A 24,520-nucleotide genomic window follows, 5' to 3' on the forward strand; every position below is an offset into this window, starting at 1 on the left:
ACTCAGCAATTACTTACCTATTGACAACTTACATTGTTATAGATCCTTGTATGATGTAGCTTATGTATAATTTGTTTATTGCAATTCATCATACTGGGTAAAGTCTTTCTACTTATGATGTTTGGCGCATAAATATCCTTATCATTTTATATGTATATATGCATAAGGCTTTTTGTATATTATCACAACTTAGTTTAATTTCATGACTAAATCTTTTCTTTAGACTAAAAGGGGAAATGCAGGGAGAGATCTTAGGTACCTGTAGAGCTGACCAAGCCTGTTTGTGCAAGGTCACAGGTATGTAGAAGGTGTGTGGAATAAAGAGCTGAGAGGAAGAGGACTTGCTCTATTTCAGAGTTCTGGTCAGGTCTCAGAAGGGTACAAAAACTAACTTGGGTTTTAAATTTCTCTTCTAAGCATTATCTCACAATAAATAACTAATAATATCCTTATTCAGTGTACAGTTATAGTTCCTTTTCAGATCTTTATATGTAGCACTCTCTAGTTTCACACAGATGATCACCGTCAATAAGTGACAGGATTTCCATGATTACAGACGTACCCCGATTCTCTTTGCAATTGTTCTATATAACCTTACAGCTGAATTCATGTCTTGAAGTAGCTGTTCTACTTCACATACACTCTACCAGCATGCCCTATGTCATCATAGGCACAGAAACAATATACTGGTGTCATGATGTATAGGTACCTGGGATTCTGTGAGAAAAATGAAGCATGTCCTCCTTTACACTAATTTTTCAATTTTTGTTAGTCATTCAGAGTTGATAAACAAGGCTTTATAGCCAAGCTAAATTTTGGAGCTTTCACATTAAGGCAAAGACCTTATGTGTTCACAATGACACCCACTGATAAGAATTCTAGAAATGTTGGAGTATTAAGCAAAACCACATACACAGAGAAGGCAAAGACAGTGTATTCCATTAGTTTTCTCTGATTAAATGTCAATAGCTTCAGAACACATGTCATTTTCTCTATCCACTCTTCGGTTGAGGGACATCTAGGTTGCTTCCAAGTTCTGGCTATTGCAAATAAAGCTGCTATGAACATAGTGGAACAGACATCTTTGTTGTATGAATGGGCATCTTTTGGATATATGCCTAAGAGTAAGGCTGCCCAACTCTTAATATTGACATTGCTCAGACTAAGACTTCAAAGAATATGTCCCAGTTTGGAGGTCTTGAAGTGGAGCGGAAATGTATCCCACTGTTCAGTACTAGGAATGTAGTCAGCTCTATGATGTTGTTAGCAGGTGGTTATTTGCATTTTCAGTGTCTGGCACATGTCCATAGCACATTCAGGAAAGGTTTTCTGGAGACCAAGTGCATTAGGTGAGTGCCATATCCCAGACTGGGGTCCCTGTTTGTTGAGCAAAACTTTATGCTTGCATGTTCCAAAGCAAATGCATCCATCAAGCAGACACATCCTCAAAAGAATGGAATTTTGTGTGTGTGTGTGTGTGTGTGTGTGAGAGAGAGAGAGAGAGAGAGACAGAGAGAGAGAGAGAGAGAGAGAGAGAGAGAGAGAGAGAGAGAGAGGTACTGTGCTGCCTTTTGTAGAACAGAAGTGATAGGGATAGTTCTTTTATCTCTGGGAAACAGCCTTTGCTATGAGTCACTTGAACCAAGGTTCATTACAGCACACTTAATCTGTGCAATTTTGGAATGCTTTGTTGGAGGTTTCTCTTGAATCTTTTAGGCATTTCAAACTTATAACCACAAATGAATGTCCTGGAGACTGCTTATGGTCAGTATATTGACATTTGTAGCTACTTAAAGCTTCACTCTTTCTGTTGTCTATTGTCATTTAATACCATTCCAATTTTATATCAATAGTATTAAAGTTCCATTTATCTTCACACAATTTTTATTCCATATATTTTATTTACTTATGTTTTGCAATTTACCTATTTATTGACAATGATAGGAGTATTTGTACAAATGGTGCCATGTTTGCCCACTTTTTTGTACATGGAGACCCTAGGAAAACTCTTACTGCTCAGCTGTGTTATCCAGAGTCTTTTTATTGCTGAGGAAATACATGTTCAAATGTTACAAACTAAAGCCTCTATACTTCATTTATTGTATTAGGTAATTTTGGTTCATTGAAAAATTTTAGTAGAAGATACTATGCAGCATTATAATAGTCTTGTTATTAATCCTTAATATTAATAACCTTAACATTAATCTCTTGCACTTGTATGTGAAGCATTCAGAAGTCAGAACTGCCTTACCCTATGCTTTCTTCAGCAAGGAGAAAACATTTAATATAGAGGGTGGGATTGCAAACTTATTTTCCCTATTCATAACTATATTTGACATTTCTTGACAATGAAAGGAAAAGTAATCATTCTTTAGATATAGATATTAATGGTCATAGTGCAGCATCTATAACTAGAGGAAAGGAGCTTCTAGTCCCAGAAGTGTTTCTTTTAGATAAAGCAGTCAGTTGGTGTTCTATATGCCCTTTAGTTGAGAAATCAACTTCTACCAGCCTGAAGAATGAGGATATCTCGAGAGAGGGCAATAAGAATTTAATTGTTATTCAAGGAAATCCACTCTCTTCAGCAAGAGCATCTGCTATAATCTTGGGATGAATAATCCTCTAAGTTACATGAATCTTGTCCCCTGAAGTTATTGTTTATAATGTTTGAGTTGACAGATATACATGAAAGTCTAGAGAATATGTGATTCTGTCCTGCTCCTCACCTCACTGTCAGTTCACATTCTTTGATCCGCTACGAGCTCATTTTAGTTGATTTGTGGGTTTTCTTGTGGTGCCCTTGACCACTCTAGCTTCTACAAACATTTCTCTCTTTCTTCTATAGGATTTCCCAAGTTCTGCTTAATGATTAGCTATGGGTTTGCATCTGTTTCTATCAGTTGCTAGATGAAGCCTCTTTGATGACAATCTATGAGTATAACAGAGTATCATTAGGCATCATAGCATTAATTTTTTTCTCCAATTTTGTTTGATTCTACCCTAGTTCTTTGTGATATCCAGGTTCAGGGTTGAACTTACTCTCCTGGCATGACCTGTAGGCTACATCAGTCATTGGTTGATCACTCCCTCAATCTCTAGTCCACCTTTACTCCAACACATCAAGGTAGGACAGACTGTTGGTTGAAACTTATGTGGTTGGCTTGATGTTCCACTCCCTGCACTTGAAATCTTGGGTGGTCACACGAGACAGTCAATTAAGACTATGTATGTGCTATTACTAGATTTTTTACCTATGGTCATCCTTATAGATTCCTGGGAAATTCCCTTGTTCTACTTTTTACCTGATCCTGATATCCTACCTCCTTTCTAGTAGTCTCTTTCAGTACTTTCTTCCTTCTTCCACCCCTCAAATATTAGTTAATATTCTCAAATCCACCCACCAGAAGTCCACTCATGAAATTTCTTCTGTTTACCCTTCCCAGGAAGATATAGGCATATCCCCATGGAACCCTCATTATAACCTAGTCTTGCTTGTCCTGTGGATTTTAATATAGTTATCCTTTATTTTACAGCTAATATCCACTTACTAGAGAGTACATACCATGTGTGTCTGTTTTTAAATTTATTATTTATTCATTTTTAAGTGTTTTTAACTTTTGTTATGCAAGTGAGAATACATCATGGACAGAAATGGGTGTGATGTGTACAATTTACCATTAAGCAGAGAGAAATGTCACTCTGACACTCATTGACTATTATTTTCCTCTCTGGACATCTTACAACTCAGCTTGCCTTCCTTAAGCTGTCAGAGGGAATTATTTTGTAATCAGAGAAGAGGTTACACAACTCCATGGTGCAGTTGTGCTGGTAACTTTGTCAACTCTCAAGTTGGGCTAGACTTCTTTTATTTTCTTCAACAGATACTCAGTTACATCCCAGCTGAAGTTTCTGCTCCCTCCGCTCCTCTCAGTCCCTACAAACTCTCCTCTTTTCCCACCCACCAATCCACTTCTCCATATGTCTTCAGAAAAGGGCAAGTCTCCCATGGGTATCAGCAAAACATGCCATACCAAAATGCGGCAAGACTAAGCACCTCCTCATATATTAAGTTCTGATAAGGTGACCCAGTTTGAGGTGTAGGGTCTCCAAAATCAATATGAAAGCTGGAGATAGCCTGTGTTCCCACTGTTAGTTGGGTCTAGGCTACCTCATGAAGTATGATCTTTTATCATACAGGTGCCTGCAAGTTTCATGATGTTATTGTTTTTTAACAGCTTAGTAGTAATCTATTGTGTAAATGCACTACATTTTCTTTATCCATTCTTCAGTTGAGGGTCATCTAGCTTGTTCTGTAAGACCTTTTATAAAACATTTTCCTGGTTTCTGTGGGATTATAAGTCTTCCTTTCTGTACAAAAAATGCCCAAGATGAATTGTACAATAGCTCTTCTTTCAGTGGCTGAAGCATTTGGAAAAGTACTTTTTAGTGCTATCACTTTGTAGTCTTATTAACAACATCATTTATTCATTCTTTTTGAATCCTTGCAATAAGGATGCTAACACTGCATTGACATTATATCAATTCCATACCCATGTATAGATTTAACATGATTTTCCGTACCATCTCATTATGCCGATGCCTTACATTGAAAAGAAATGTTCATATTCTCTATATTCTATTCATAGAGTTATCCATCTATTTTTTCAGAATTTTTTATTTTAATTTTAATTAGCTTGTTTTACATGTCAACCCCAGTTCCCTCTCCCACCCTCCTCCCACACCCCCTCATCCCCCCCAGCCTCCCACCCTATTGCCAATTCCTTCCACATAGAGGATATATAGAGCCTGTCATTTCACTCAGGGTAGGGTCCAGGCACTCCCCTAAGAGTCCAGGCTGAGAGAGCATCCCTCTTTGTGCTATGGGCACACGATGTCTGTTTGCATTCTACGGATAAACACTGATCCACTGCTCAGGGCCCCATAGGTTGCCCAGGCCTCCTCACTGACACTCACATTAGAGGGGTCTGGATCAGTCCCATGCTGGCTTCCCCACTGTCGGTCTGGGGTCCAAGAGCTCTCCCCTGTTTAGATCAGCTCTCTCTGCTGGTTTTGCCAGCTCATTCTTGGCTCCTCTCTCTCTGTCACTGGGTTCCTTGGGTTCAGTTCAGTGTTTAAATGTGGGTGTTTGCCTCTGCTTCAATCAGTCACTGGATGAAGGCTCCAGGGTGGTTATAGACATCAAGTTCATTATCAGGAATGGACATTCGAGGTGGTCTCTCCACTATTGTTTAGCTTGCCAATTGGTATCATCCCTTTAGATCACTAGAGGTCACACTGTTGCCTGACCTGTCTTCTATCATGATTCCCTTTAACCCCTATTCTATCTCCCACACTCAACCTTCCTGTTCCCCCATGACCTACTCTCTCTTCCTCTTCCCCCCCTCTCTTCTTCCCAGCTCCCACTACACTCCACCCCTCGCCATGTTCCCCATCTGTTCAGAGGATCTTGCCTCATTCCACTTCTCTTGGGTACTATGCATATGTTTCAGGTTCTTTCCTGTTTCCCAGACTCTCTATAAGTGGAAGTACAGACTGGCACTATCCTGATCCATGTCTAAAATCCATATATGAATGAGTACATACCATGTTTGTCTTTTTCACTCAGGATAGTTTCTTCCAGTGCTATCCATTTGCTGGTGAATTTCAAGATTCCATTGTTTTTTTTTTTCTGCTGAGTAATACTCCATTGTGTAAATGTACCACATTTTCTCTATCCACTCTTCAGTTGAGGGGCATCTAGGTTGCTTCCAGGTTCTGGCTGTTACAAATAATGCTGCTATGAACATAGTGGAGCAGATGCCTTTGTTGTATAAATTTGCCTCATTTGGATATATGCCTAAGAGCAGAATTGTCGGGTCTTGTGGTAGATTGATTCCCATTTTCCTGAGGAAACTCCATACTGCTTTCCAAAGTGGCTGTATGAGTTGGCATTCCCAGCAGCAGTGGAGGAGTGTTCCCCTCTCTCCACACCCTCTCCAGCATAAATTGTCTTTGGTGTTTTCGATTTTAGCCATTCTGACAGGAGTAAGATGATATCTCAGATTTGTTTTGATTTGCATTTCCCTGATGGCTAAGGATGTTGAGCACTTTCTTAAGTGTCTCTTGGCCATTTTAGCCTCCTCTATTGAGAATTCTCTATTTAGTCCTGTAAACCCCACCTTTTAATTGGATCCTTTGGTGTTTTGGAGAGTTGCTTCTTGAGTTCTTTGTAAATTTTGGAGATTAGCCCTCTGTCAGATGTAGGGTTAGTGAATATCTTTTACTATTCTGCAGACTGCCTTTTTGTTTTGTTTACTGTGTCCTTTGCCTTACAGAAGCTTTTTAGTTTCAGGATGTCCCATTTGTTAATTGTCGATCTCAGTGATTGTGCCACTGGTGTTATGTTCAGGAAGTGGTCTCCTGTACCAACCCATTGACGAGTATCTCCCACTTTCTCTTCTAAAAGTTAGAGTGTGGCTTGATTTATGTACTTAACTTGGACTTAAGTTTTTACAAGGCAGTAAACATGGATCTAGCTGCATACCAGTAACCAGTTATGCTAGCACCATTCGTTGAAGATGCTTTCTTTTCTCCATTGTATAGTTTTAGCTTCTTTGTTAAAAATCAAGTGATCATAGGTGTGTGGGTTAAAATCAGGGTTTTCAATTAATTTCCATTAGTCTACCTGCCTATTTTTGTGCCAATTCCAGGCTGTTTTCAGGACTATAGCTCTATAATATAGCTTAAAGTCAGGTATGGTGATGCCTCCTGAAGTTCCTTTCTTGTATAGTGTTGTTTTGGCTATCCTGGGCTTTTTGTTTATCCATATAAAGTTGATTATTTTTCTTTCCAGGTCCTTGAAGAATTGTGATGGAATTTTGATAGGGATTGCATTGAACCTGTAGACTGCTTTTTGGCAAGATTGCCATTTTTATTATGTTGATCCTACCAATCCAGGAGCATGGGAGATCTTTCCATTTTCTGATATCCTCTTTGATTTCTTTCTTTAAAGACTCAAAGTTCTTGATATATAAGTCTTTCACTTCCTCAGTTAACATTATCCCCAGATATTTGATGCTGTTTATGGCTATTGTAAAGGGTGATATTTCTCTGATTTCTTTCTCAGTCACTTCATTATCTGTATATAATAGGGCCACTGATTTTTTTGAGTTTACCTTGTATCCTGCCACATTGCTGAAGGTGTTTACCAGCTCTAGGAGTTCCCTTGTGGAGTTTTTCGGGTCACTTATGTAAACTATCATATCGTCTGCAAATAGTGATATTTTGCCTTCTTCTTTTCCTATTTGTATCTCCTTTATCTCCTTTTGTTGTCTTATTACTATACCTAGAACTTCAAGTACAATATTGAAGAGATATGGAGAGAGTGGCCAGCCTTGTCTTGTTCCTGATTTTAGACGAATTGCTTTGAGTTTCTCTCCATTTAGTTTGATGTTAGCTGTTGGTTTACTGTATATTGCTTTTATTATATTCATGTATGTTCCTGTTATCCCTGATCTCTCTAGGACCTTTATCATGAAGGGGTGTTGGATTTTGTCAAAGGCTTTTTCAGCATCTAGTGAGATAATCATGTGGTTTTTCTTTCACAGTTTGTTTATATGGTGGATTACATTGATTTTCTAATGTTGAACCATCCCTGCATTCCTGGGATAAAGCCTACTTGATCATGGTGGATGATTTTTCTGATGTGTTCTTGAATCCGGTTTGCGAGTATTTTATTGAGTATTTTTGCATCGATGTTCATGAAGGAAATTAGTCTATAGTTCTCCTTCTTAGTTGTGTCTTTGTGTGGCTTGGGTATCAAGGTAATTGTAGCCTCGTAAAAAGTTTGGCAGTGAGCCTCCTGATTCTATTGTGTGGAATACTTTGAGGAGTATTGGAATGAGCTCTTCTTTGAATTTCTGGTAGAATTCTGCACTGAAGCCATCTGGGCCTTGGCTTTTTTTTTTTGGGAGAATTTGTTGACTGCTTCTATTTCATTAAGGGTTATAGGTCTCTTTAGATTGTTTATCTGCTCTTGATTTAGTTTTGGCAAGTGATATATATCCAGGAAATTGTCCATTTCCTTTAAAATTTCAAATTTTGTGGAATACAGATTTTCAAAGTATGCCCTGATGATTCTCTGGATTTCCTCAGAGTCAGTTGTTATATCCCCTTTTTCATTTCTGATTTTGTAAATTAGCATGCTCTCTCGCTCAGTGTCTTTTGGTTAGTTTGGACAGAGGTTTGTCTATTTTGTTGATTTTCTCAAAGAACCAACTCTTTGTTTCATTCATTCTTCTCAGCGTTTTACTGGTTTCTACTTGATTGATTTCATCCCTCAATTTGATTATTTCCTGGCGTCTGCTCCTCCTGGGTGAGTTTTCTTCTTTTTGTTCTAGAACATTCAGCTGTGCTATTAATTCTCTAATATGACTGTTCTCTAGTTTCTTCATGTGGGCACTTAGTGCTATAAACTTTCCTCTCAGCACTGCTTTCAAAGTGTCCCATAAGTTTGTGTATGTTGTGTCTTCATTCTCATTGAAGTCGAGGAAGTCTTTAGTTTATTTTTTATTTCTTCCTTGGGATAGTGCAATTGTGCATTGTTCAATTTCCATGAGTTTGTAGGGTTTCTGCGATTTGTGTTATTGTTGAATTCTAATTTCAATGCATGGTGGTCTAATAAGATACAGGGGGTTATTCCAATTTTTTTTTGTATCTGTGGAGATTTGCTATGTTTCCTACTGTGTGGTCAATTTTAGAGAAGTTTCCTTGTCACGCCGAGAAGAAGGTATATCCCTTTGTGTTTGGGTGGAATGCTCTATAGATGTCTGTTAAACCCAGTTGGGTCATAACTTCTATTAGTTCTTTTGTTTCTTTGTTAAGTTTCTGTCTGGAGGTCCTGTCTAGCGGTGAGAGTGGAGGCTTGAAGTCTCCTACTATTAGTGTGTGAGATTTTATGTGCATTTTGAGCTTTAGTAATGTTTCTTTCATGAATGTAGGTGCCTTTGTATTTGGGGCATAGATGTTTAAAATGAGACTTCATCTTGATGTAATTTTCCTTTAATGAATATGAAGTGTCCTTCTTCATATCTTTTGATTGATTTTAATTTGAAGTCTAGTTTGTTAGACATTAGGATTGCTACACCCGCTTGTTTCTTGGGACCATTTGATTGGAAGATTTTCTGCCAACCCTTTACTTTGAGATAACGTCTTTCTTTGATATTGAGATGTGTTTCTTGTATGCAGCAGAAGGAAGGGTTCTGTCTTCGTATCCATTCTGGTAGTCTGTGTCTTTTTATAGGCAAGTTGAAGGCATTGACATTGAGGGATATTAAAGACCATTGATGATTCTTGTTTGTGCTTGATTTATTGTTATTGAAGTTATTTTGTGTAGTTTCTCCTCCCTTTTTCTTTTGGTGTTTTGTAAAGTGTGATTATATATTGCCTGTGTCTTTGTGAGTGTAGTTATCTTCCTTGGATCTAGGTTTTCCTTCTAGCACTTTCTGTAGAGCTGGATTCACGGATACGTATTGTTTAAATCTGGCTTTGTCATGGAAAATTTTGTTTTCTCCATGTATGGTAATTGAAAGCTTTGCTGGATATAGTAGTCTGGGCTGGCATCCTTGTTTCCTTAGCATTTGTAGGACATCTATCCAGGATCTTCTGGCTCTCATCGTTTCCATTGAGAAGTCAGTTGTTATTCGGATCGGTTTTCCTGTGTATGTTACTTGGCCTTTTTCTTTAGCTGCTCTTAATATTTTCTCTTTATTCTGTAGGTTTGATGTTTTGCTTATTATATGGTGAGGTGACTTCTTTTTCTGGTCCAGCCTATTTGGTCTTCTGTAAGATTCTTGTATTTTCATAGGCATATCTTACTTAGGTTAGGGAAGTTTTCTTCTTTGATTTTGTTGAATATGTTTTCTGTACCTTTGAGTTGTATTTCTTCACCTTCTTCTATACCTATTATTCTCAGGTGTGGCTTCTTCATGGTATCCCATATTTCCTGGATATTTTGTGCTAGGGATTTGTTGGTTTTGAGATTTTCTTTCGTTGATGATTGTATATCCTCTAATGAGTCTTCAACACCTGAGATTCTCTCGTCTATCTCTTGTATTCTATTGGTGATACTTGCATCTGTAGTTCCTGATCATTTACCCAGCTATTCTATTTCCAGCATCCCCTCGTTCTGTGTTTTCTTTCTCGTTCCTATTTCAGCTTTTAATCCTTCAACTGTTTGAGTTGTTTCCTTCATTTGTTTGGTTGTTTTTTCTTGGTGCTCTTCAGATTCTTTGAGAGATTTGTTTATTTCTTGAAACTTTTCCCCATTTCATGGATTTTTTGTTTGTTTTTTCTTCTATTTCCTTGAGGGATTTTCTCGTTTCTTCTTTGATGGTCTCTATGATCTTCCTAAAATAATTTTTAAGGTCTGTCTCCTCTGCTTTTCTATGTAGTGCTTTTCAGGTCTTGCCGGTGTTGGTTCTCTAGATTCTGGTGGAGTCATGTTGGTCTTTCTATTGCTGAGTGAGCTCTTATTCTATCTTCTTCCCATCTCTTCTCCTAGTGGGTGTTGGTGGGGTCTTTCTGTCTCCACTGGTCTTCTTCCTTTCTGAAGCTGAAGCTGACGACACTGACATTGAAGCGTAAGCTGAAGCTGGGGTTACCGTAGGTTGGGGCCTGGAAGTGCTGATGTCTTTCCTGTGTGGGCATGTCTTCTGGATGCCAAGAGAGGCCCCGGAAGATCGAGGGGATGGATGTTGGGCAGGGGATGGGGGTGTCCCCGCCTGAGACCCAATCTCACCTGAAGCTGGGCTTGCCAGAGTTTGGGGCCTGGAAGGGCTGATGTCTTTCCTGTGTGGGCCGAGTTATCCATCTGTTATTTTGTGTGTTCTGCTTAGACTGTTTATATTGATCATGGTACAGTATTTCTCTCAATATATGTTTTTATTTAAATTAGAAACATGAATGCTTCAGATGTCAGTCCCAGCTCCCTCTCTCACCCCTCCTCCCTTTTCCCTCCACTAGTCCCCCAGGTCCCCAACCAATCCCAACATCATTCCACAGGGAGGGTGAGGCCCTCCTTGTGGGGGATCTCTAAAGTCTGTAATTTCATCCAGGGCAGGACCTAGGCCCTTTCCTATGTGTCTAGGCTGTGATAGCATCCCTCTATTTGGAATGGGCTCCAAATAGCATTCATAAACCATGGTAAAAACTGATCTACTAGCCAAGGCCCCAGTGATTTCTGTGGCTTCCTCTCTGGCACTACATTCATGGAGTCTGTATTAGTCCTCTGTTGGCCTCTCAGCCATCAGCTTGGGATTCAAGTGTTCCCCCTTATCCGGTCAGCTGTCTTTGTGAGTTTCATCATCATGGTCTTGACCTCTATGCTCATCACTACTTCATATCTGTCACTAGGTTCCAGGAGTTCAGTTTAGTGTTTAGCTGTGGGTATCTGTCTCTGCTTCCATAAGTCCTGAGATGAAAGTTTTAGGATGACATATAAGGTAGTCTTCAATCTTATCATCAGGGAGGGGCTATCAATGTAGTCTCTCTGCTATTCCTTAGTTTGCCAGTTGGTGTTATCCTTGTAGATCTCTGGAGATCTCACTACTGCAAGCTCTCTCCTCAAGCCTCTAATGACTTGATCTATTATGTTATTTCTCATCCTCCTCTCCTCTATTCTTAATTGAATCAACCTTCCTGCTCCCCCATGCCTTCTTCTCCCATCTGCTTATCCCCCTCTCTTTTTCTTGGTTCCTTCTTCCCTCCCCTGATGTTCCCAATCTGCTCAGGAGATCTTGCCTCATCCTGTTTCTCTGGAGTATCATGCATATCTCTTGAGAACCTCCTTGTTTCCCAGACTCACTGGTACTGGGATTGTAATCTGGCACTCCCCTGATCCATATTTGATATCCATATATGAGTGAGTAAATGCCATGTTTATCTTTTTGTGTCTGGGTTACCTTACTCAGGATGGTTTCCTTTAGTTCCCTCCATTTGTCTGCAAATTTCAATATTCCATTGTTTTCCTCCACTGAATAGTACTCCATTGTGTAAATGTATCACATTTTCTCTATCCATTCCTCAGTTGTGGGTCATCTAGGCTGCTTACAGGATTTATGCAGTTATGCTAGCACTGTTTGTTGAAGATTCTATCTTTTTTCCATTGTATAATTTTAGTTTCCTTGTTGAAAATCAGGTGTTCATAGGTTTGTGGATTAATCTCAGGGTGTTCAATTCGATTCCATTGATCTACCTGTCTATTTGTGCCATTACCAAGCTATTTTCAGGACTATAGCTCTATAATAGAGCTTGAAGTCAGGGGTGGTGATGCCTCCAGATGTTGCTTTGTTGAGCAGCATTGACTTGGCTATCCCAGGTTTTTTGTTTTTCCATATAAAGTTGAGAATTGGTTTTTCAAGGTCTGTGAAGAATTGTGCTGTGATTTTGATGGGTATTGCATTGAGTCTGTAGATTTCTTTTGGCAGGATTGACATTTTTACTACATTGATCCTACTTATCCCAGAGCATGGGAGATCATTCCATATCGTGGTGTCTTCTTTAATTTCTTTCTTTAAAGATTCAAAGTTCTTGTGATGCAGATCTTTCACCTGTTTGGTTAGTGTTACCCCAGGTATTTTATGTTGTTTGTGGCAATTTTAAAGGTTAATATTTCTCTGATTTCTTTCTCAGCCCTTTTGTCATCTGTATACAGAAGGGCTACTGATTTTCTTGAGGTGATCTTATATCCTGCTATGTTGCTAAACGTGTTTATCAGATGTAAGTGCTCCCTGGTAGAGTTTTTTGGGTCACTTCTATAAACTATCCTATCATCTGCAAATAGTGAAACTTTTACCTCTTCCTTTCCAATTTGTATCCCCTTGATCTACTTTTCTTGTCTTATTGCTCTAGCTAGAACTTCCAGTACAATATTGAAGATCTATGAGGAGAGGGGACAGCCTTGCCTTGTTACTGATCTTAGAGGAATTGCCTTGAGTTTCTCTCCATTCAGTTTGTTGTTGGCTGTTGGTTTGCTGTGTATAGCTTTTATGATGTTTAGCTATGTACCTGTTATCCTGGATCTCTCCAAGACCTTTATGATGAAGCGGTGTTGGATTTTCCAGTATCTAGTGATAGGATCATGTGATTTTTGTTTCTCAGTTTGTTTATATGGTGGGTTACATTGATGGATTTTCGTATGTTGAACCAAAATTGCATCCCTGGAATGAAGCCTATTTGATCACGGTGGATGACATTTCTGATGTGTTCTTGGATCTGATTTGCCATTATTTTATTGAATATTTTTTGATCAATGTTCATGAGGGATAGTGGTTTGAAGTTCTCTTTCTTAGTTGTATCTTTGTGTGGCTTGGGTGTCAATGTTATTGAAGCCTCATAAAAATAGTTTGAAAAAGACCCCTCTGCTTATATTGCAGGGAATACTTTGAGGAGAATTGGTATAACCTGTTCTTTGATTTTCTGGTAAAATTCTGCACTGAAGCCATTTTGCCCTGGGCTTTTTTTGCTTGAGAGATTTTTGATGACTGCTTCTATTTCCTTAGGTGTTACAGGTCTATTTAAATTGCTTATCTGTTCTTGATTTAGTTTTGGTAAGTGATATTTATCCAGAAAATTGTCCATTTACTTTAAGTTTTCATATTTTGTGGAGTACAGCTTTTCAAATTTTGATCTGGTGATTTTCTGGATTTCCTCACTGTCCATTGTTATGTCTCCCTTTTCATTTCTGATTTTGTTAATTTGTATGTTCATACTCTGCCTTTTGGTAAGTTAGGATAAAGGTTTGTCTATCTTGTTGATTTTCTCAAAGAACCAACTCTTTGTTACATTGTTACATTGATTCCTTGTATCGTTTCCTTAGTTTCTACTTTATTGATTTTAGCTCTCAATTTAATTATTTCTTTGTGTCTCCTCCTCTGGAGTGAGATTGCTTCCTTTTATTCTAGATCTTTCAGTTGTGCTGTTAATCCTCTAGTGTGACTATTTTCCATTTTCTTCATGTGGGCACATAATGCTATGACTTTCCTCTTAGCGCTGCTTTCAAAGTGTTCTATGAGTTTTCATATGTTGTGTCTTCATTCTCATTGAATTCTAGGAAGTCTTTAATTTCTTGTTTATTTCTTCTATGTCGAAGGAGTGTTGCAAAAGTGTATTATTAGATTTCCATGAGTTTGTAGGTTTTCTGCAGTTTGTGTTATTGTTGAATTCTAACTCTAAGGCATGATGGTCTGATAAGATACACGGAGTTATTCCATTTTTTTCTACCTGTGGTGGTTTTCTATGCTGCCAAGTATGTGGTCAATTTTTGAGAAGGTTCTGTGTGGAGTTGAGAAGAAGATATATTCTTTTGTGTTTGGATGGAGTGTTCTATAGAAGTCTGTTAAACCCAATTGGGTCATAACTTCTATTAGATCCTTCATATCCTTGTTGAGTTTCTGTGTTGTGGTCCTGTCTAGTGTTTAGAGTGGGGTGTTGAAGTCTCCCACAAAAGTGTGTGAGGTTTTATATTTGCTTTGAGTTTTAGTAATGTTTCTTTTACGAACATGGATGGCTTTGTATTTGGGGAATAGATGTTCAGAATTGACACTTAATCTTGGTTGATTTCTCCTGTGATATGTATGAAGTGACCTCCTTCATCTCTTTTGATTGATTTTAGTTTAAAGTCTCATTTGTCAGATATTAGGACTGCTATCACTGCTTGTTTCTTGGGTCCATTTGATTGGAAAATCTTTTCCCAACCCTTTACTCTGAAATAACCTGTGTCTTTGAAGCTGAAGTTTGTTTCTTGTATGCAGCAGAGGGATGGATTCTGTCTTCAAATCCATTCTGTTAACCCATGTCTTTTTATGGGCAAGTTAAGACCATTAACAGTGAGGGGAATTAATGACCATTTATAGCTTATTCTTGTTTTTAATGGTGGTTGTTGTTGGTGGAATTATGGGTGGAATTTCACCCCTTTGTTCTTTTGGCTGTTGGTAGAGAGGGATTCTCTAATGCTTATGTTTTTCTGGTTGTAGTTAGCTTCCTTGGGTTGGAGTTTTCCTTCCAGAATTTTCTGTAGGGCTGGGTTAGTGGATATGCATTGTTTAATCCTGGTCATGGTATAGTTTTATTGTTTGTGAATTTGATTAGTCTTTATACACTGTAAAATATAAATCCTTTGTTTAATACACATTTTCCATGCACTATATTCCAGAATATACTCTATCACTATATTCCCCAGCTTTATTCTATTTCAGACAAGTGTTTTATTTTTTGAGGTCTAAATAATTAACATTTCCTCTTATGTTTTTGGGATTAGGTTTACACACAAACTCAATTCATCATCATTTGCTATGATGTTTTCTTTTTGTCCTTTCTTCTTTAGGATGTTGGGGGGCCACTACCCACCTCACGAACAATTCACACATGGAGGATTATTCTTACTTGTGAATGCCTGACCTCAGCTTGTATTGTTTATTGCCAGTTTTTCTTAACTTAAATTATGCCTATTACCTTTTGCCTCTGAGCTTTTTCCTCTTCTTATTTCTGCAATCTTACTTTCACTCTTACTCCATCGCAGGCTGGCAGCCTGGGTGGCTGATCTCTGATATCCTCCTCTCTCTTTACTCTTCCCCTTGTTCTCTATTTGCTCTCCCTATTTCTCCTTATATTTATGTTCCCTGCCTCCTGTCCCACCTATCTTTGATCCTGTCTTAGTATTGACTATTCAGCTCTTTATTAAACCATCCCTTGCTTTAGATAAGCAAAGAATCACAGCTTCACGGAGTGAAACAAATGCAGTATAAACAAAGGTCATGTACCTTAAAATAATATTCTACCTCATTTGTCCTGTTTTGTATGAATAAAAAGGTTTTAACTTTAACAGAGTAAAACTATATACAACCAAAACAGTTACCAAGTAAGAATTAGTATTCTGTCCATTTGTAGTCAGCATATTCAGAGAAAATAATGCATTATCTATCTTAGTGAATCCAAAGTTTTATATTTAGCTTAGTTTCTTTATATCTAAGGAAAACTACAGCTATAACTATCTAGTATTCAACTCCTTCAAAGCACCAGAAGGATGTAATATTATTTAATTAGACAAAAGTGCACTGCAAATGACTTCAAAATCTTGAGAAATGACAAAGAAATCTGACTGCCTGTATAGTCACCCAAAGTTTATTTGCAAGGTTGCGGTATCCATCTTTAGCCCACAGTTTCATACTATCTGGCACACATTTCAATGAAGCAGGAAATTTGAAAGACTGTCCTAACTATATTGGCAGTTCATGAATCACTTTCATCTGTTTCCTGCAGAATGTCTGGCTGTTTCTTCTATGAAGTAAGAAGACTGAAGGACCATCCTGCCTTGTTTTGCAAAGTTTATTAGTCATTTTCCTGTGGGTCCTGCATATTCAGTCTGCATAGCACATTTTCAGCAGTTAAAAGGCAAGAGTAATTTCTTTGTCCAGTGGCTAACCTTATCACAATCAAAACAAGCTTGATAAGGAGTTTGTTCAATGCCCTTCATCTCTGAAGTAAATTGGTAGTTTCAGGAACAGATGTATCTCACTGTCATGAAAAACCTTAAGTTGAATTTTTTCTTTTTTATTAAATTTCATTTTAGAAACAATCTTATTTTAGATGTCAATCCCCCCATTCCCTCACCATCCCATCCTCCCATGCCCTCTACTGACCCCCCATTCCACCCACCAAAGATTGTGAGACCTCCATGGTAGACCATCAAACTCCATCACATCTTTCAGGGGAGGGCCTATGTATCCTTTTGTGTATCTGTGCTGCAATATTATCCCTCCATAGGGAATGGGCTGCCAAGGTCCATTTGTGCACTAGGCATAAACATTGGCTCCAGTGTTAGATTTCCCATAGATTGCCCAGGTCTCATAGTTGTCACACACATTCAGAGGGCTTGGTTTGGTCCAATGATGCTTCCCCAGAGTTACGACTATGGTCCTTGTGGTCTCACTATGTCAGGTCACTTGTTTCTGTTGGTTTCTCCAGCAAGGTCTTGCCTCATTTGCTCATCCCTCCTCCCTCTTCACAACTGGATTCCAGGAGTATGTCTCTGTAGCTGTCAGTGCCTGCTTCTGTTTCAATTAGCTACTGGATGAAGGCTATAGGAATGGCAACCAAGGTAGTAATCAATCTCATTGTAGGGGAAGGGCTTCAAAGGCAGCCTCTCCACCATTGCTTAACTTCTTAGGTGGGGTCATCCCTGTGGATCCCCAAACATTTCCCCAGTGCCAGACCTTTCTCCAATAATATAGTAGCTCCTGTTTCAAGGCATCTCCTTTCTTGTCCTCTTCTATTCCTCCCATGTCTCATTCCTCCTGATCCCTCCTCTCCCCTTCCCACCTCCCTCTTCTTTCCCCAATGCTCCCAATTTTCTCAGGAGTTCTTGTTCCCCTCCCCTTCTTCTGGGGACCATGCGTTCTTCTCTTGGAATCCTCCTTATTTCCTAGTTTCTCTGGTGGTGTGAATTGTAGGCTGGTAGCTCTTTTTCTATGTCTAATATTAATATATTAGTGAGTACATACTCTGCTGGTCTTTCTGTGATTAGGTTACCTCACTCAGGATGTTTTCTTCCAGTTCTATCCATTTATATTTGAATTTCATGATTTTAGTTTTTTTTCTGCTGAATATATGCCACATTTTCTCCATCCGTTCTTTGGTTGAGGAGCTTCTAGTTTGCTTCCAGGTTCTGGCTATTACAGACAATGCTGCTGTGAATATAGTGGAATATATGTCTTTATTGTATGACTGCCCATTCCTTGGTATATGCCCAAGTGTGGAATTGCTGGATCTTGATGTGGACTGATTCCCATTTTTCCTGAACTGCCGTACTGATTTCCAAAGTGGCTGTATGAGTATGCACTCCCACCAGAATTGGAGGAGTGTTCCTCTTTCTCCATATCCTCTCCATCATAGACTGTCATTGGTGTTTCTGATTTAGCCATTCAGTCAGGAGTGAGATGGCATCTCAGAGTTGTTATGAATTGCATTTCCCTGAGGGTTAAGGAAGTTGAACACTTTCTTAAGTGTCTTTCAGCCATTTTAGATTCCTCTATTGAAAATTCTCTATTTAGTTCTGTACCCGTCTTTTAAGAAAAATAATTCTGGTTTATTTCTAATGACTAACACTTGATGCTTGACTCAGATATTTTCTTTACATTTGTCTACAGTATATTTTCCTTATGAAATGAACTAGTACATCTCAATTAAAGCAAATAAAGTCATAATCATCTAAACTGTTTTGTAAACTCTATTAGATAAATTTATAATCTTGTATTTGCCTAGTACAGCCCAAGTTTTAAATATGGAAATCACAAGAACAAACCAAGGCTTAACACATCAGATCTACAAGATCTGAGCAACACAGAAAGTCAACATTTGAGAAGTCTGAGACACAATTACAAGAGAGTAAGAGTTTGTGTGCAAAATACAGTAAATGAAGCAAGGAAAAATAAGTAAAAAAACACAGGAAAGTTTGTAAAATATCATGATATTTTGTTTTCATCTTTAGATCAGTTAAGGTACTAAACACCTTAGCATGCTTTACTTTTTTAAACCTCAGCAAATACTAAAGAAGGGGAGAAACAGGAAAATCAATTCCTGTAACAAGAAGCCCCAGCACAGCTGAAAGTCACTTGTGTACTTTCCTTACTTTGCTGCTGGAGGGACTATTAAAGAGAAACATTTTAACTTTTAAACCAGACAGCAAAATGGATGTCAAGTGATCAGATTTTAATTTTAGAAATAAAACTTTGAAAGCATCTTAAGCCATATTTGTTTCACGTGAGGAAAGAAATGATTCTGCTGAAATCATGCAGAAATAAGAATTCTTCTGTTACGTAGGCAGCTACAGTTCTGAAAAATCAGACATCTCAAGGCCAATGTTCACTTAAATTCATGTCTCTGTCAGCCTGTCACTGAGAAATAGACTTGAAAAGCTTTCTTCAATTTGCTTATGAACTATGATTTAGTCTTTTTAGAAGCCTTTATCAATCAGGTGCAATATTTGGTAACTAGATTTAAAGGATATCCATATTTCTTTTTTTATCATTTTTTATTTTAATTTTAAATAGCTTGTTTTACATGTCAATCCCAGTTCCCTCTCCCTCCCCTCTTCCCGCACTCCCCTTCCCCCCTCCCTCCCACCCTATTGCCAAATCCTTCCACATAGGGGATATCTAGAGTCTGTCATTTTACTCTTGGTAGGGTCAAGGCACTCCCCTAAGAGTCCAGGCTGAGAGAGCATCTCTCTTTGTGCTATAGGCACATGAAGACAGTTTGTATACCAGGGATAGACACTAATCCACAGCTCAGGGCCCCATGGGTTGCCCAGGCCTTCTCACTGACACTCACATTTGGGGGGTCCAGATCAGTCCCATGCTGGCCTCCCCACTGTCGGTCTGGGGTCCAAGAGCACTCCCCTGTTCAGATCACCTGTCTCTGCTGGTTTTGCCAGCCCATTCTTTGCCAATTTGCTCATCACTCCTCTCTGTCACTGGGTTCCTTGGGTTCAGTTCAGTGATTAGTTGTGTGTTTGCCTCTGCTTCCATCAGTCACAGGATGAAGGCTCCCGGTTGGTTATAGACATCAAGTTCATTATCAGGAATGGGCATTCGAGGTGGTCTCTCCACTATTGCTTAGCTTGCCAATTGATGTTATACCTTTAGATCACTCGAGGTCACTCTGGTGCCTGATCTGTCTTCGATCCTATGATTCCCTCTTCTGCCTATTCTACCCCCACCCCCTCAACTTCCTGTTCCCCCATGACCAACTCCCTTCCTCTTTACCCCCTCTATTCTTCCCAGGTCCCACCCCCCCCCCACCCCTTGCCGTTTTCCCCATCCATTCAGAAGATCTTGTCTCCATCCTCTTCTCTTGGGTACTATGCATATATGCATATCTTTTAGGTTCTTTCCTGTTTCCCAGACTCTCTATCTGTGGGAGTGCAGACTGGCACTATCCTGATCCATATCTAAAATCCATATATGAGTGAGTACATACCATGTTTGTCTTTTTGCGACTGGGTTACCTCACTCAGGATGGTTTCTTCCAGTGCTATCCATTTCTCTGTGAATTTCAAGATTCCATTGTTTTTTTCTGCTGAGTAATAGTCCATTGTGTAAATGTACCACATTTTCTCTATCCACTCTTCAGTTGAGGGGCATCTAGGTTGCTTCCAGGTTCTGGCTATTACAAACAATGCTGCTATAAACATAGTGGAGCAGATGCCCTTGTTGTATGAACCTGCCTCATTTGGATAAATGCCCAAGAGTGGAATTGCTGGGTCTAGTGGTAGATTAATTCCCATTTTCCTGAGGAATCTCCATACTGATTTCCAAAGAGGCTGTATGAGTCGGCATTCCCACCAGCAGTGGAGGAGTGTTCCTCTCTCTCCACATCCTCTCCAGCATAAATTGTCTTCGGTGTTTTTGATTCTAGCCATTCTGACAGGAGTAAGATGGTATCTCAGAGTTGTTTTGATTTGCATTTCCCTGATGGCTAAGGATGTTGAGCACTTTCTTAAGTGTCTCTTGGCCATTTTAGCCTCCTCTACTGAGAATTCTCTATTTAGCTCTGTACCCCACCTTTCAAGTGGATCCTTTGGTGTTTTGGAGACTTGTTAATTGAGTTCTTTGTAAATTTTGGAGATTAGCCCTCTGTCAGATGTAGGGTTAGTGAATATCTTTTCCCATTCTGTGGCCTGCCTTTTTGTCTTTTTGACTGTGTCCTTTGCCTTACAGAAGCTTTTTAGTTTCAGAAGGTCCCATTTGTTAATTGTCGATCTCAGTGCCTGTGCCACTGGTGTTATGTTTAGGAAGTGGTCTCCTGTACCAACTCGTTGAAGAGTATCTCCCACTTTCTCTTCTAAAATTTATACTCAGACATTTTGAAATAAGATGGATAACCTGTTCCTTCTGTGATTGCTAATATTCTCTTGTACACAAAGTGGTGTAATGAGCAGGGTGCTGGTGGCACACGCCTTTAATCCCAGCTCTTGGGAGGCAGAGTCAGGAAGATCTCTGTGAGTTTGAGGCCAGCCTGGTCTACAGAGCAAATTCCAGGACAGCCTCCAAAACAATACATAGAAACCCAGTCTCGAAAAAACAAACAAACAAAAAAAGTGGAGTAATGATGATAAGAGAGATAATGAGTCTAAGGCACCCCCAGAACAGAGAACTCAAAGTTCCCAGTTGTCAGTTTTCTGAACTGTAGTTAACCTCTGGTAAGAAATCACTGGCATAGATAAACAACATATCCAGGTTGAGTACTTCTCCCATATGAACATGAACTGGTATTTCCAACAAGTTTACTAGCCTTGTTCATGTTTCTGAAGTCCAGGCAAGCCCAGCAACCCTGTCTCTGTCAATAGGCCATTTAGAAATGAAAAGGACAAGGAAACAAAGTACTTTGCTACAGTTGTTTTTAAACAAAGCAAATGCTTATAAATGAACAGAGGCATTTATCTGGGGAACACTATGGCTTAAAATTTAACTTACTTTCAATTTCACCAATAAACACAGTTGTACTCTTTTGCAAAGCAACATAGGCATGGACCTCTCTACTAGCAGATGTAGTGCTTCTGACGAAATGAGTTATCAACTTTCTAAAAAATATGCTTCATGCACTGTATTTAATGTTTTTTTTATATTTTTTATTTTTAAATTTAAATTTAAATTAGAAACACGGTTGCTTCACATGTCAATTCCAGGTCCCTCTCTGTTTCCCTCCCCTCTTCCCGTGCCCTCCCACCAACCCCCCCAAATGTCCCCTCATTTCCCCAGGGAGGGCGAGGCCCTCCATGGAGATATCCATAGTGTGTCATTTCACTGTATTTAATGTTTTTTAAAGATGTAAATTTTAATACATTATTTCTTTTTTGAACTTGAACGAAAACCAGAATGGGTTGATCCAGACGACCACCTGTGGTGCCTTTCAGGGGGACCACGATCTGTCTTTTTTTGTGAGCATCAGGTGAAGCAGGTCTAGATCGACTCCTCTTCCCTTCTCTTTCAGGAAATGATGAAGAACTAGATTAAGATCTTTTTCTTGGGGAGGAAGATCCCCTGTAGGACCTGGAGCCAAATCTTGATTTCGAACCATGGGATCTGGAATTCTCTTTGGAACCAGAGTGAGACCTGGTCTGTGAGCTGGAAGAACTTCGTGAACGGGACCAGAACCTGGACCTTGGACTTGAGAGGGAGGATGAGCGTGATGAAGATTTCGAGCGAGACGATTGAGACTTTGAGTGACTCCATCTATTGGCCTTTTAAATTATTATTACTATCTTCTTCACTGCCTTCAAGATTATATTTTGAGAGATAATCGTCATCGCCATCCTCGTCCTCATCCAGCTTATATTTAGACAGATCTTCACCCCTATCCTCTTCTTGTCCCTCGGATTCTTTGTCTTCAACTTCCTTTAATATAGATGCAGGACCAACTGCCTTAGCACTGTATTTCTTCTTTGTACGTCCAAACTCATCATACTCTCCTTCAGATTCTTCTCTTTCTATATAATCAACATTTTCTCTTTCATTAAAATCACCCTCATATCCTGTTCTTTCTTCTTAATTTAGCATACTTTGGAGTATTACACGTGTTACACTGTCATCTTCTGACCCAATTCACATCACTACAAGTTTTGCACTGCTAGTCATTCACACTAAATAAGCCCTGGTTCTTCTCTGCCAGTGTCTTTCCTATTTTTGTGCTCCCAGCTTTCATCAGCTTGGCATCAGTTGCTTTCTCTCGATCACCTCTATTACAGGTTGTTCTCCTAGCAAAATTTACATTTATACACTTCTTGTCAGGGAAGATCCACTCGCCATCACTGACTCTGAAATTATTTATTTTTTTATTTAAATTAGAAACAAGCTTGCTCCACATGGCAATCCTAGCTCCCTCTCTCTCCCCTCCTCCCCTTGTAGTCCACCACCCAATTCCCACTCCATTCCCCAGGGAGGGTGAGGCCATCCATGGGGGATCTCCAGAATCTTTCATTTCATTCAGGGCAGGTCCTAGGCCCTCCCCCAAGTGTCCAGGCTGAGAGAGCATCCCTCATTGTAGGATGGGCATGCAAAGTCCATTTGTGTACAAGGTATAAATACTGATCTACTACCCAAAGCCCCCTAGGTTGCCTAGGCCTCCTCATTGACACCCACTTTAAGGGGGTCTCAATCAGTCCCATTCTGGCCTCTCAGCCATCAGTCTGGTGTCCAAGATCTCCCCCTTTTTTAGGTCAACTCTTTCTATGGGTTTCACCAGTCCACTCTTGACCCCTTTGCTCATCACTCTTCCCTCTCTGTGAGTGTGTTCCAGGAGTTCAGTTCAGTGTTTAGCTGTGGGTGTCTGCCACTGTTTTTATCTGTAACTGATTGGAGGTTCTAGGATGGTATATAAGGTAGTGTCAAACTCATTATCAAGGAGGGGCATTTAAGGCAGTTCCTTTACTATTGCTTAATTTGCCAGTTGGTGTCATCCTTGCAGATTTTGTCAAAGGCTTTTTCAGCATATATTGAGATGAATATGTGATTTTTGTTTCTCAAATTATTTATATGGTAGATTACATTGATGGAATTTCATACATTGTACCATCCCTGCATCCCTGGAATGAAACCTACTTGATCATGGTGGGTGAGTCTTCTGATGTGTTCTTTCATCTGGTATGCCAGTAGTTTACTGAGTAATTTTTCATCAATGTTTAACTGATATATTAAAGAAGACACTGAGTCATTTTGAGGCCTTTCATAGGATTGTCTAGTAAAATTCTAAGGACACCATTTGGATATCCTGAATAATTTTCCGAACCTGTGAGTCTGATGACAGAGAATGTAGCCAGCCTCTTTTACTGATCAAACCAGGTGCTGACAGTATGGAAGGAAACATTATAACTCGGAGAAATACTGTTCCAGAAACAGATAATGTTGTGTAGTTGAAGAGTACAGCTTTTAGATTTGACTTCAGCATTTAATCAGATGAGCCTATTTCTCAGCTGTGGATGGACACTGTAGTGCTGAAGTAGGCCAGTAAGGATCTTATCAGGAAGAGAGTCATTAGTGTGAAATAGTTGTCAGACAGCATTTCTTATGGCTAAGTTTAATATCCAAGTACTGCCTTGACTTGTTAAAAAAAACATACCTATCACCTTAATGTTATCCATACATTTGTTCTTTCTGGGTGCTTAGATGATAGGTGGGTAAAACTACTCTTTGTTTTTGTAGTGTTAAGACAAACTGAAGATCTAGTTTTCATGGGTCACATGCAATTGTGAGGAAACTGTACTTGAGCATTTCTTTACCAGTTGTTCATTTCTGTGAAGTTAAGACAAAGGCCTTGCGTGACTTGCCTGTGTCTTCCCCTGGGATCACTGAGGAAATAGTTCCTCTATTTTGACTTTACTCATTACAGACTGGATTACATTTAGAATTCATTGAATGGGGTCATCATTATCTCCCTCAACAAAAGAATGGGTAGTTTCCTTTGTTGT

General features: G+C 39.2%; 1 pseudogene; it reads right to left on the reverse strand.

Annotated features, from left to right (window-relative positions):
- Positions 1-21,899: 21,899 nt before the first annotated feature.
- Positions 21,900-22,872, reverse strand: LOC101836723 (annotated as a pseudogene).
- Between the last annotated feature and the right edge of the window lie 1,648 nt (positions 22,873-24,520).

Source organism: Mesocricetus auratus, unplaced genomic scaffold, assembly GCF_017639785.1.
Source record: "Mesocricetus auratus isolate SY011 unplaced genomic scaffold, BCM_Maur_2.0 Super-Scaffold_100676, whole genome shotgun sequence".
Taxonomy (NCBI): domain Eukaryota; kingdom Metazoa; phylum Chordata; class Mammalia; order Rodentia; family Cricetidae; genus Mesocricetus; species Mesocricetus auratus.